Source organism: Fundulus heteroclitus, chromosome 21, assembly GCF_011125445.2.
Source record: "Fundulus heteroclitus isolate FHET01 chromosome 21, MU-UCD_Fhet_4.1, whole genome shotgun sequence".
Classification (NCBI taxonomy): Eukaryota; Metazoa; Chordata; class Actinopteri; order Cyprinodontiformes; family Fundulidae; genus Fundulus; species Fundulus heteroclitus.
Window position 1 is genome coordinate 20441519 of NC_046381.1, and position 5871 is coordinate 20447389.

Genomic DNA, 5871 nt, shown 5'->3' on the forward strand with positions numbered 1-5871 from the left:
CAGACACACACACACACACACACAGACACATGGACCCGCACTTCCTGTTTCTTCCCCTCCAATACCTTCTCTCTCTGTGTCTCTCACATCAGAAGCGCTGAAATGCACCCCAGGGCCAAATCGCACAGAACAACCCCTCTGAGCCAGAGAAAAAAGCTGGAATCCGTTTGCCCTGATATTTCACCAGCACCAGCCAGGAGCGAGGGGGAGAGGGAAAAAGACAGAGGGAGAGGAAAGGAGAAGAGTGGAGAGAAAGGGAAAAGTGTGAGAGAGAGAGACTGGGGGTGGAGGGGTGGTGGTGGTGGTGGGGGAGACTGGGGTAGAGAAAAAGGGATAGATGGGAAAAACGGCAGACCAGGGCTGCATTTGGTGGGGGTGTGAGTGCCATGCTGTAGGCTGTAGGACAGTCGGGACAGTGCAAGGTGTTGCTACTGCTAGGTGTGGTTTGGATTACAGAGAGGGAAGAGCATGCATAGTGATAATGGTGGAGGTAAGAAAAAAAAAAAAAAAAAGAAGGGGGGGGAGAGATGGAAGGATTGGTCATGCGCAAGGTAAGAGTGAGGCTTTGTTTGATTGTATATGGTGGTGGTGATGGGCAGAGGGAGGGGGGTAAGGTGGGGGATTGGAAGGAGGGGGCTGAAGCTGTCGTCTGTGGGGTTATTATTATTGCAGGCAATCTTCCTGTGTGTGTATGTGTGTGTGTGTGTGTGTGTGTGTGTGCGAGTGTGTGTACGTGTGGGTTCGTGTATGTGTCTAGTGGTGGGGAGATGAGGAAATATGAGATTCGACTGTGGGGCCATTATTTTTTTATTTTTCTCCTTCGCATGTCATGTGGCAAAAAAAAAAAAAATAAGAAAGGTTTGTGGTCACGCGGGGCCGAGGCATCTGGACTCGGGGCAAATTGTCATTTGCATATTTAACGAGGAAACCAGCGGGGCCCACAGCTGATTGGGCTGCTCGGGCCTCTTATTGATCTGATCTGAGGGTTGCACTCGAGTGTGCAGCAGTGACGTCCAGGATGCAAACGTAGGCCCTGCTGATTAACATCGCCTCCCACTCTGTGCCAGTAATAACTAAGAGGAACAGAATATCTTGAAGAAGAAGAAAAAAAAAAAACAGAACAGATAAGAATGGAAAAAAAAGAACACAGAATAGAGATCAGTAGCACGTAATGGAAGAAAATATGATTTTATTATGGTTTTTTTTTTTGGCTTTTCACCCAGTTTAATAGGAGTACAGTTAATGGGCCTTTCTTTCATTCTTTTTTTTTTCTTCTTTTTTTTTTTAATCGGGCACAGGCATCAATCAGTTGGTGTCAGGCGGCCGTTGAATCTGGGCTTTGGTCCTCTTCACAGATGACTGATTAGCAAGCCAAAATCACCAGATCCATCTTCCGACGGTCACTTTTATTACAGTCATTTTTAAAGTGACAGCAACCTGCCTTGTCTCACAACACTGGCCACCGCATATATATTCTCATCTTCTCTCCCCCTCGTTCCATCCCTCACTGCATCCGTCTTCTGTCGCCGAGCATTTGTCAGCCACCGTCGTATTGTTTCTCTTTCCTTTAACTACTTTTTATCAGACTTTTCTGTAAGCTCTCCAGTCCCTACACCTTCTTTCGCCAGTGCACTTCTCCCCCCACCCCACCCCGCCGGGGCAAGTTGAGGGAAAGCAGGGTCAGGGAGGTGTGGAGAATACGAAGAAAGAAGAAAAAAAAAAAAAGTGAGACCCCCACCTCTTCCATTGTCTGATGGGTGTGTTCCGAATCCCTATTCCGTTTGCTCTCCAGGGGAAGGCGAGAAATTCGTTTTGCACAGGGTCCGTCTCGTGATGGAATAGGAAACCTCCGTTCCCATGCTCAAAATGAATGTAAATGAAACAGTTTCGGCGAGCGGTACAATGGTCACAGCTGCATTTTACATGGCTGCATTCTGAGACACAGAGAGGGCGATATTAAAAGTTGGAGGCCGGCGAGTGTCAAAATGTGCTCTCGGAGGCCCGGGCGTGTAATGATACGTTGCCGGGAACGGCTCTTCAGGAGATGGTCTGGGAGAAAGGTTCTCTTTTCGGAGCTTGTCTGTCATGTTCCTCATCTTCGCCTGCTGCAGTTTGATTTCAAGCTGCATCTGAGATAAATCACTGCATCAAATAGTCATTGCGGTATCATTCAAAATGGCAGCTGAGTTATTCTTTACCAAATGGTTTACATATATATATATGTGTATGTGTGTGTGTGTGTGTGTACAAGCATCTATGGGGGCCAAACCCAAAAGAGCACACTTCTGTCTTGGCAAAAGTTATGCTAATCGCAGCTGACACGAGTATAGAAAAAAAATCTTTCAAAAAAAAAAAAAAAAAATCAGTCGGAGTAACATGTGTCTGAGATTATATTTACAACTTTCTGAGCAAAGAGGGACAAAGCAACACACACACACACACACACACACACGCACGCGCGCACGCAAGGGACACAAACACTTACGCCTGAACACACAGCAAAGCAAAAAGTGGGTCAGGTAAAACAAGGAAACGTATTTCTGAGACAGCCTGCCATTTACAATCTCCTCAAAAAAACAACTGATTGAACAGCTTGTCGAAACATTAAGGCTCAAATATGAAAGCTTTGGAGTCGTCTTAAACACAATGAAGGATTATTCTATTAAACAAATGTGTCCTTTGTTTTTTTTTTTTGTTTTTTTTTTCCCCCGTGCAAGCTTAAAGACTAAAAGCTTTTAATATTAAGACCTAGATAAGCTATTGCCCTCTATTCTTTGTTCAGGGTTTTAAAGCAGATGCTATGACTTCCTTTGTCCTTTAAAAAAAATGTTGAAGGAGGGAATATGCAACATATGCAACAATATATATATATATATATATATTTTATTTTTTTTTTCTTAGGTTGTGATATGTGCTACAAGACAACCCGGGTCACATTTTACAATGAAGCACCTGAACATCACAGTGACTCAGACGGCTGTAAAATATGTGTCCTGCTAAACTCAATTTGGACAGAGCCTTCAGACGCATGTGTGTGTTGAAGGGACAGATAAAAAGACATACGCACACAGGAAATCATTCTAATGGCACTAGCAGCTGTGCCTTACTAAGTGAACACATATGACTGCAGATATATGAGGCTGGTCCTTCCTAAAGCTTCGGAATCAGAGTTCTGCCAATGCATTAGAAGTGGAGTTTGCTCTTAAACTTTGTCATCCAGCCCTTAAATCACCGTCCCCGCATAAAAAAAAAAGCATCAAAACGGAAACAAAAACTTTGGCAGTCATATCTTCCTCGCTCTCCAGCCGGCTCTCACACTGACACTTTGTAATCTTTCTAGAGGGAGGCGAAAAAAAAAAAACCTCAGAGGTCTGAGTGAATTTGTCCCAAATATCCAACAATAAAATAATAATCTAAATACCAAAAAAAAAAAAAAAAAAAAATCATTGCTGTATTTTACTCTCGAAACGATTGATGACAAGCTGTAACTGCCGTGAAATTCCCCCATAGATTAAATGTCCTAGGAACTGTACCCTCATCCGGAAAACACATACACACATACACACACATACACACATCTGTCAGCCTGCACACACACACCCACACATGGACACGTGCGCACACACACACACACACACAGCTTGTAAACCTCAGTCGCCAAAATACCTCAGAGAAGAGGCAAGTCACAGAGATATAGATTCTGAGATGTGGAAAGCATGGACACACAGAAGACCCAGGCAAAGACAAAAGTTGCATGCAAAAGAGTCTGACATAAACAGCCATGCACTATAAGCTGTGGAGTCTGGACACCATATAATTACATGCATGTCTGCATAGAAAAATACAGAGTTACTCACAGGCGCTGAGACTGGAGACACACTGGGGGGCAAATCATAGCAGGAGACTTGCAGCGTGTTTGCCTGATTACCAGTCAAGAAAATAGCAGATAGAGCATGCTCACACCGCCACCTCCGTCCTCCTACACGGATATGCACATACACCTGTTTCATTCCTGGTTAGTCTGCGCACTGATTATTAGAATGGGAAGAACGTATGTTTTTCTCCTTCGGTTTTTCAGGCCCAAGCTTTTTTTTTTATCTGTTATTTTTGTCTTGATAAGAGTTAGACACCTTTGGCAAACAGGGGAGGATCAGACTGGAATTCGTAGATCCCAAATGTGATTCTTTTTTTTTTATCAAGTTTGATGAGATAAAAATGCCGACACACACACATACAAATACACAATAAACGGCGAAGGCTAACAAGCTAAACAGTGTGGGTGGGTGATGGGTAATACGCAGAGGAGTGTTCTAGGTGATTTTCTCACAGGAACCGTGTTTTCTTTTCACACCTCCACGGGCTGTTCAACTTTTCTGCATATGTAGAGGCTTTTGATGGACTGCTAAAACTACGAGGTGTGAGTGAGTGTCACGACAAGGACAGCCAAAGGCATAAGCAATAGTTGTACGAGCTTGCAGCCAGATAATCCTAAAGATTCTATCGCATATCTTAGCAAAAGACAGAATAACAAATTTGTTAAGTTGTGGAGATGTTTTAATATTTTCATTTCCTTGTGGGTTTACTGGATTATGTTCACTAGAACACAATATAAAAAAAATCTAAATAGTAAAACATCATCTCTCTCTCTCTCTCTCTCTCTCTCTCTCTCTCTCTCTCTCTCTATATATATATATATATATATATATATATATATATATATATATATATATATATATATATATATATATAAATAAACTATATAAACCATTATTAAATAACGTCATGTCAAAAATTATCCATTCCAGTAATACTTTGTTGGCATTTCAGCAACAAAACCTGTTTCATGTTTGCTGACCATGTTTCCACTGGTACCCAACAACCAATGAATAATAAGAATGTCTACATATGTAATATAAATATAAATACAGCTGCTCTGAGGTTTGTTTAAAGCAGTGGTAGATTATAAAAATGTTTTCCCAGAATTTTGAACATATCAGGGAGCACAGTTTAATCTATATTAGAAAAAAAATAATGCTTATACATGTAAATTCGCAAGCTGGGCAAAGCGCATTTGAGAGGCCTACAGTAACTCTGGTGGAGCTACAGAGAGCTCGGGTGGAAGACATTCTTGACCAGACAATCACTAGTGCCAAAAGTCGATATCAGTCACTCAGCAAACATGTAAAAGAACACGCTTCTATTACATGAGAGCAAAACCCTTCTGGCCCTAAATAAAAAAAAAAATGCAATACACGTTCAAAACATTTTACATCACCATGAACTCACCATCCTAGAATGAAAAGATGGCGGTGGCTGTATCATGCTGACAGGGATAGCTTCGCTACGGGGGCAAGCGGAGGGAAACTATTGAAAGCTAACAGGCGGATAACGGAGCTAACTCCACGGCTATCCTGGAGGAAAGATCGCCTGAGGGTGCCAAAGACTCCACGTTTACATTTGCAGCTGGATGTTTTCGGATGCTCTCCATCCAGTCTACTTTAACTATTTATGTATTCGCACATCATTTACAAAACTATGAGTGCAACATTTTGCAAAACAGACACTGGATTACTGCATATCCCCACGATTCACATTCCTCTTCACCTCCACTCGTTTTCAACGGATTTCTGCCAAACTTTCAGGCAAACACTCCATTTAGTCATGTTTACACTTTAAAAAGTGTGCTATGACAAAACAACAATAAAAAAACAACACATTAATCAGACTTAGATACCATACCGCACATTACACACATTTCAAAACCTGTAAAGTAAAAAAAAAAAAAAAAACGAAACAAAATAGAGCATTAACTGGAGTTTAGTCTTGAGCATAGAGATTTTGAGAAACTACACACCACTGTATATCATAATA

At 41.8% G+C, this 5871-nt stretch overlaps 1 long non-coding RNA gene across 1 annotated transcript in view; it reads left to right on the forward strand.

Annotated features, from left to right (window-relative positions):
• The first annotated feature begins 339 nt into the window (after window positions 1–339).
• LOC118556890 overlaps window positions 340–5871 on the forward strand; it is a 40559-nt gene continuing 35027 nt past the window's right edge. Inside the window, exon 1 of the long non-coding RNA XR_004927455.1 lies at window positions 340–490. This is a non-coding gene — a long non-coding RNA (uncharacterized LOC118556890). The remainder of the gene's footprint in view (window positions 491–5871) is intronic.